The following is a 6,715-nucleotide window of genomic DNA, read 5'->3' as shown; positions in this document are numbered from 1 at the left end:
GTGTAATTACCGGCGGCGGCGGCGCTGCAGCTGTCCCTCTCTTTCAGCATTGGCTGCCCGATGCCGCTATGAATGCTAGGAGGAGGGAAGCGCATCCCAGCATTCACAGCAGCGCCAGCCAGCCAATGCGGAAGGAGAGGGGTTGCTGCAGCGGCGCCGCTACCAATTACATAGTGCTGCTGCGGCTACCTCCTCTCCCTCCCTCCTCCTCCTTCTCCGCTGCTCCCTCTCCTCCTCCGGCACAGGCGGCTTGTAATGAGTCAAATTGATTCATTAAGAGCCACTGGCCTTTGCGCCCTCAGTGCGACTGCGCTGTATGCCAGGCACACCTGGCACACACGTAGTTACCGCATTGACCTGGCCCATCTAGGAGTGGCACTGCAGCGCAAGACAGAATGGAACGTTTAAAAACTAGGCCCTAAAGAGCACATAATGCAAAGAAGAAAAAGATGTGCAATGAGGTAGCTGGATGAATACGCTAAGGGACCCAAGTGGGTGGCACAAACACCTGGCACATCTAGGAATGGCACTGCAGTGTCAGACAGTATGAAACTTTTAAAAACTAGGCCCCAAAGAGCTTATAATGCAAGAAGAAAAAGAGGTGCAATGAGGTAGCTGGATGACTAAGTTAAGCGACCTAAGTGGGCGGCACAAACACCTGGCCCATCTAGGAGTGGCACTACAGTGGCAGACAGGATGGCACTTTTACAAACTAGGCCCCAAGGAGCACATAATGCAAAGAAGAAAAAGAAGTGCAAGATCGAATTGTCCATGGTTACTCCCACCCACCCTTATGTTGTATAAACAGGACATGCACACTTTAACAAACCAATCATTTCAGCCACACGACTGTGGCTGAAATGATTACTTTAATTTGTGCCCCCACCTATAAAAAAGCAATTAATCTCTCCTTGCACAAACTGGCTCTACAGTGGCAAGATGTTGTCCTCATCCTCAGATCCCCTCCCCTTCAGTGTTTACATCCTCATCCTCACAGAGAAATAATATTCAAACAAACAAAACCACATCATATAGGTCTCAGTGGACTGCTTATGCTATTTACCTGATGTTTCTGAATTTGACAATGACTTATGATGAATGCTCTGCAGGTGACGTATAAGGGAGGATGTTCCAAGGTGGTTAACGTCTTTACCCCTACTTTTTATGGATTGACAAAGACAACAGATGGTTTGACACTTCCACATTTGTGGAGAAATAATTCCACACCGAAGAGGTGGCTTTTTTGGTATTTTGCCCAGGCATGACTATGGGCTTATTCATCTCACGGACAACAACTGTCTTTTCCGGTGCCTAATTTAAACAAACCACATCACCATCAGAATCCTCCTCGTCAACCTCCTACTCAGCGCCAGCAACACCCATATCCTCATACTGGTGTACTTCAACAGTGACATCTTCAATTTGAATATCAGAAACTGGACTGTGGGTTCTCCTTCCAGCACTTGCAGAGGGTGAGCAAATGGTGGAAGAGCCATCTCTTCCCATCCAGTGTTGGGAAGGTCCGGCATCGACACACTTGGACTCTCCTTGGGGATTTGTGATACCATCTTAGAACGCACAGTTCTTTGCTGTGCTTTTGCCAGCTTTATTCTTTTCATTTTCTAGTGGGAGGATGAGGGCTTCCATCGTCATGTGAAGCTGAACCACTAGTCATAAACATAGGCCAGGGCATTAGCCGTTCCTTGCCACTCCGTATCTTAAATGGAATACTGACAAGTTTACGTTTCTCCTCAGACGATTTAAATTTATGTTTTTGGGTGATTTAACTGAACTTTGGCTTTTTGGATTTTACATGCCCTTTACTATCACATTGGGCATCAGCATCAGACGACGTTGATGGCATTTCATTGTCTACTGTTTGTCATGACTGGTGACAGCAGCTTCAGCACTAGGAGGAAGTGGTTCTTAATCTTTCCCTAGTTTATCCTCCAATCTTTTGTTCTCCATTATTTTTCTGGAGTTATATAACAATTTGTGGCACAGGAGAGCATAACCCTACACCACACAGGGCAAACCCTTAAAAATTATTTGGAATATAACCCTTTTATTTGGAGTTATTATAATAATATGCAGCACAGGATAGTGTACCCCTAAACCACACACAGGGCAAAGCCTGTAAAAATTATTTGGATAATAACCCTTTTATTTGGAGTTATTATAATAATATGCAGCACAGGGGAGCGTACCCCTTAACCACACAGACACAGCAAAGCCTGTGAAAATTATTTGGATAATAACCCTTTTATTTGGAGTTATTATAATAATATGCAGCACAGGATAGTGTACCCCTAAACCACACACAGGGCAAAGCCTGTAAAAATTATTTGGATAATAACCCTTTTATTTGGAGTTATTATAATAATATGCAGCACAGGAGAGCGTACCCCTTAACCACACAGACACAGCAAAGCCTGTGAAAATTATTTGGATAATAACCCTTTTATTTGGAGTTATTATAATAATATGCAGCACAGGAGAGCGTACCCCTACTCTACACAGGGAAAATCCTGGAAAAATAATTTGGATTAAATATTAATAACCCCTTTATTTGGAGTAAATAATATACAGCACAAGACAGTACCCCTGGACTTATATGGCAGTACCCCTGGACTTATACGGTAGTACCGCTGGACTTATACGGTAGTACCCCTGGACTTATACGGCAGTACCAATGGACTTATACGATAGTATCCCATGACTTATATGGCAGCACAGGACACCACCACTGGACTTATGGCAGCACAGGACACCACCACTGGACTTATGGCAGCACAGGACACCACAACTGGAGTGACTGGACTGATGCAGCACAAGACACTACCAATGGACTGATGCAGCACAAGACCACCACTGGACTGGAATTATACAGCAGCACTGGACTTATCGCAGCAGAGGACACCACCACTGGACTTATGGCAGCACAGGACACCACCACTAGACTGATGCAGCACAAGACAGCACCACTGGACAGATCTTATACAGCAGCACTATACTTATGGCAGCAGAGGACACTGCCACTGTGACTGGACTGATGCAGCACAAGACTACACCACTGGAATGATACAAAAGAGCAGGTCGCCACCCCACGCGCCACACCACTTTCCTGCACAGACACTGAGGAGACACGTCCTCATGCTACACTCTCCAGGACTGGAGTGAAAATGGCGGCAATGTGCGACTTCTTATATTGAATCCAAAACCCACGAGAATCTGACAGCAGCGTTATTAAATTTTGCCTCATTCTGGTTTCCGAGTCTGGCGAGAAAACCCAAGCCGGACTCGGAGCCGGACTCGGATCGAGAAGTTTGGGGGAGTTCGGTTCCCAGGGAACCGAACCCGCTCATCTCTACTTTATATAAATATTAGCGCTACAACATCGCTATATGAGCGCGAGTTGTGTATTCATTTTAAGAGCTCCAACCTGAACATGAAGGATTGGGTGGACCCAGATTACCAGCATTGACATTATTTGCTTAATTTGATTACTTTTCCACCTGCTGACAGGCGGAAAATTATTTGTATAACGTTAGTAAGAAAAATGATTTTAGAACACATAGGGGGAGATGTACTAAGTAGTGAAATGAGTAGAGAAGTTGCCTATGGCAGCCAATCAGCATTCAAATAACATTTGTAATTTGCATATTATAAAATTATGCACAGTGTAGTGTAACAACCCGTCGCTGTCAGAGGTTACCTTTTCTTCTCACCCTGTTTGCTTGATTTCTTTGCTGTATCTCCAATCCTTTACTGAAAACTAGCGGGATGAGAAGATGGAATAAAGTTTGGAGAAATCACACAAGGGTTTTGAATGAGGATCCAATTTATTTGTTGAAGATAAAGTTGTAGTTCTTTGAATAGTCTCGGAAGCAGAATCAAATACAATCTAACGACAATCGGTGTACATACCGAATTACACTAATAATCACTACTCTTAACAAAGAACATTTATTATTCTGGAACTAGCCAAAGGCTGTTACCTTTTAGTCTGCGTCAAATTCCTGAAAAAAAGAGTTAGAGTTAGTCTTTGCTATAACTTTCCTTAACTATGAAACTCTTTCATAAGAGTAATGGTTAATATTCAATATCATTATAAATGACCTGTCACCAAGGACTACAATAAACAATTTCTTCAAAGTGTCATTCTAGCTTGAACATATCACAATATTAAGTATAAAGGTATACAAGCAATTAACCAAAAAATATACAGTTTACAGCAAGTACTGCAATAAGTTCTCCTTTATAAGACTGTTAGGGCCTGCATGCACACTAACTCGAATAATTTGTTTGATAAGTCCTAATTAGTTTGTGCACATTTAGATCACAACTATAGAGTGCTCTCACAATTCATTGCCGGGGTTAAACAGGAAGAAGGAAGCTCTGGCCCTTGACGATATCCTTTGGTAATATAGAAGTAATGCCGCTTTTTGCCTCATGAATATAGTCTGCTCTCGGCATACCTGCCAACTGTCCTGATTTTCGCGGGACAGTCCCGTTTTTTGGGACTGTCCTGCTGTCCCAACTGCGGGCTGTAGTGTCCCGCGGTGGGGGGGGGGGGGGGGGGCTCTGACAGTCTAAGCAGAGCAGCGGTGAATAGACACTGTGTGCATGCGTACAGCATCTATTCACTAGAGACAGAGCGAGAGAGGGCATGCCAGCAGCTCACAGAGTGCTGGGCATGTCCCCTCAGTGACTAAAACCATGGGGTGTGGCTCATGATTGCAGCACTCCCGCGAAGCCATGCCCCCTTTCTTGAGGCCACGCCCCCTTTTACGTCGGGGAGCGGCTACACCGCGCCAATGTCCCTCTTTGTGAGGCACCAAAGTTGGGAGGTATGCTTTAGGAAGTCTAACTGCACTTCTCTGTAAACTAAGGGGGTCATTCCGAGTTGTTCGCTCGCTAGCAGATTTTAGCAGCATTGCACACGCTAGGCCGCCGCCCTCTGGGAGTGTATCTTAGCATAGCAAAATTGCGAACGAAAGATTAGCAGAATTGCGAATAGAAAATTCTTAGCAGTTTCTGAGTAGCTCGAGACTTACTCCTACACTGCGATCAGCTCAGCCTATTTCGTTCCTGGTTTGACGTCACAAACACGCCCTGCGTTTGGCCAGCCACTCCCCCGTTTCTACAGACACTCCCGCGTTTTATCCTGGCACGCCTGCGTTTTTCCGCACACTCCCAGAAAACGGTCAGTTTCCTCCCAGAAACACCCACTTCCTGTCAATCACACTCCGATCACTTCAACGATGAAAATTCTTCGTTCGGACTTGAGTAAATTTACTAAGTTTTGTGCTAAAATACTTAGCGCATGCGCACTTTTGCCTTAGTCGCTCCGTTGCGAAAATCGGCAACGAGCGAACAACTCAAAATGACCACCTAAGTACAGAATTATACAGATATACAGATGTTATAACAGGTTTTGTGCATAGAGGGCTGCTCATTTCCTTTAAGTACTAGTCTTTATGCCCCAGTTTAGGCTGCCAGGTCTATCCTTTACTAGTCTGCTGTAGTAGAAGGGGTAAGGATTCAGTTCCGGCAATTTGCTATCCTTACAGCTGATATTGAGAGAATAAGAAGAGTTCTTATGGCTAGTGTCTATGCAGCTAAGCCTGTAAATCACAGTATGCTGCATTTGTAGTGTTAGGTGGTGTAGAGCTTCTGTATGCCATGTACTTTTATTACAGACCTCAGTTATGCTGGTTCATCCATTCCAAAAGGCTGCTGATTTCCTTACCCTTTACTGAAGGAAGGGTCTTTTTCTCAGGGTGCCGTCCACCAAATGTCTGTCACAGGTAAGGCGTCGCCTAGTGATCGGCCTCCGCTGGGTGTAGGGAACTGCATCACCATACCCCCTAGGCCAGCTCCAGCAAGGGGGTCTCTGCCTGTGCTCTGCCCCTGTCCATTGCTTGCCAGCCGCTGTTACCAGACGCTGTGGTTGTGCTCATGGCGTCTCAGACTGCTCTCCGGATGTAACTTTTCTAACTCTGGTAGCCAGAAACAGGTCAGTTGTACAGTATCTCCCCACACACTCTCTCCATCACTCTCTCTTAAGATGGCTGCCGCCCAACTGCCAACGGTCCCAGCAGTTAACTGTCCCAGCGCATGCCAGATACAGCACAGAATATTTATTTAACCATTTCCCTGCTGCAAGTAACAAAGTGGTTCAGCCAGGCTGCATTTTGGAGAGGGGGAAAAGGGCACAGAATTCACATAAATATCCGTGGCAGCCCTGCTGGGGTGCCACAAGAGCAGCTGATTGGTTGGCATGGGAAACTTCTCCACTGGCTCACTTCACTCATTTCACTGCAGAGTACATCTCCCTCTAAGCCTCTATTATAAAGGAAAACAATCAATGTTTTTATAACAGTACAATTTATATATAATTGACTTTTACTTTGTTTAATATCCTTGTCAGCATCCATTTAACCACATCTGCCCCTAGATGCACATTATGGGCAGGGATTTAGCACAGCATGGGCTTCCTGTACTTATACTGCTAATTGCATTCTGGACTGGCAGTCCAAGAGGGGGAGGAGTTTCCCCTGGAGTTTCAGCCCTACTGTATGTGAAATGAGCAGTAAATCAATCCTATTGGAGGTGACTACAGAGCCAGCTATGGGGTCTATTCATGAAGCAGTGAAAAGTGGAGAAGTGAGCCTGTGGAGAAGTTGCCAATGGCAACCAATCAGCTGCTCTG

General features: G+C 45.2%; 1 long non-coding RNA gene across 2 annotated transcripts; it reads right to left on the bottom strand.

Annotated features, from left to right (window-relative positions):
- Nucleotides 1–3,690: 3,690 nt before the first annotated feature.
- On the bottom strand, nt 3,691–6,113 carry LOC134956885 (uncharacterized). Of its 2 annotated transcripts, XR_010186263.1 has the most exons (3): nt 5,753–6,113; nt 3,999–4,019; nt 3,691–3,775 (listed from the first exon to the last, which is right to left on the bottom strand). It is a non-coding gene; the product is annotated as an uncharacterized LOC134956885 (long non-coding RNA). The 2 variants fall into 2 exon arrangements; XR_010186262.1 differs by lacking the exon at nt 3,691–3,775 and having other exon boundaries at nt 3,948–4,019.
- Nucleotides 6,114–6,715: the final 602 nt, after the last annotated feature.

This window comes from Pseudophryne corroboree, chromosome 9, assembly GCF_028390025.1.
Source record: "Pseudophryne corroboree isolate aPseCor3 chromosome 9, aPseCor3.hap2, whole genome shotgun sequence".
NCBI lineage: Eukaryota > Metazoa > Chordata > Amphibia > Anura > Myobatrachidae > Pseudophryne > Pseudophryne corroboree.
The sequence above is the reverse complement of the archived record's forward strand: the minus strand, read 5'-3'. Positions and strand labels throughout refer to the sequence as shown.